At 49.0% G+C, this 1,381-nt stretch overlaps 1 protein-coding gene across 1 annotated transcript in view; it reads left to right on the forward strand.

The window, feature by feature from the left end:
- Positions 1-1,021: 1,021 nt before the first annotated feature.
- Cap2 (cyclase associated actin cytoskeleton regulatory protein 2) overlaps positions 1,022-1,381 on the forward strand; it is a 128,891-nt gene continuing 128,531 nt past the window's right edge. Inside the window, exon 1 of the mRNA XM_015494051.1 lies at positions 1,022-1,360. The gene's annotated coding sequence lies outside the window, so the exon portion shown is untranslated. The remainder of the gene's footprint in view (positions 1,361-1,381) is intronic.

Consider the following 1,381-nt stretch of genomic DNA (forward strand, 5'->3'; position numbering starts at 1 on the left):
TTTCTGGTTATGGTCCTGAACAAGTTGGTTGTTATTGACATATTACTTTATGCATATGCATTCCTGGAACATACATCCACCCATCCATCCATCCATCCATTCATTCATCCCTGTGTTATTCAGTACAAATTTATTGAATATCTAATATATGCAAAGTATGTGCATCATAGGGTTGGTGTTGGCTGACCTTGTGTAGTGTACCCATTCATCAAGTACCCATTCATCAATGGAGTACCCATCCATCGATGTTTATGTCATGTTGTTTACCTGTTTTCCAAACAAAGGGGAGCAAAGAGGCACTGCACATCATCATTACTAGCCAAGAGCAATATGTAATAGGAATGACCTTGACTTAAATTGCGACCTCTTGGGTCAGAATAAGCCTTGTAATGCATAGAACTGAACATTGACATAGAATTCTCGCTTTTCAGAGGTTCATTTTCATGTTTGTTTGGAGACTTTCTTTAAGAGGACAACAATTACATTCCTGCTGCCCCCCACCCCCCCACCCCCCAAGCAATTATTTTTCTGGCATTCATTCAACGAAAAGGTTCAAGTGCACTCTTTCAGATTGAAGTAAACTCCAATGAAAATTTAAAATCAATGCTTTCCATCTAATAACGTTAATAAAAAAAAAAGAGGAACACGTCCAATTTTGTAATTATAATCCATATATAAAAAGGGACGTGGCTACAATATCCATCTTAAGAAGTAGGTTGTTTTTAAATAATCAGGCAACTTTTTAAAGTTGCTGTATATATAGTACTTTAAAAAAAGAAGATACCGGTGCATCTGACCCTGATGCCCAGCTAAAAGGTTGGATAACTGTTCCTACCCACAGCCTTTGTCCTTACATCGCGGATGGGAGGGGTGGGGACCCAGGCCAGTCTCTTGCTTCCTAAGGACCCATTACCCATTGGGGACCCAATCTATCTGTGCCTCCTTCAGCCAGGAGCCTCCAGATCTTTCCAGACTTCCTTGCAACACTCCCGATGCAGTGGATGCCTGGCTTTCGCAGGCTGGCGTTGGCAGCCAGTCTCCCTCGCGCGCCTCTGCCGTCCCCATCTCCCTCTTTTCTCCCACGGCCCATCTGCCCCTCCTTCCCTCCACCCCCTCTCCTCGCTGCTCCCCTTTATTTCCACTCCTCGCCCTCGCGCTGCGCTCGCCCTCCCCCTCGGCTGCGCTCGTCTGTATTTGGAGCTCCCGGAAGCCGGCGACTCTCCCCGGGAGCAGCGTGACCGACTCCCATTCAGGGGGGAGGAGGCAGCAGGAGGAGCAGGGGAGGGCCGGCGGGCGGAGGGTGCCGGTGGCCGCGCACGGCTTGGCATCGCGAGGACCGGACCCCGGGGCGCCGGAGCAGGTAATCGGGGCGCCGCGCTGG

The sequence above is a fragment of the Marmota marmota genome, unplaced genomic scaffold (assembly GCF_001458135.2).
Source record: "Marmota marmota marmota unplaced genomic scaffold, marMar, whole genome shotgun sequence".
NCBI classification, from domain to species: Eukaryota; Metazoa; Chordata; class Mammalia; order Rodentia; family Sciuridae; genus Marmota; species Marmota marmota.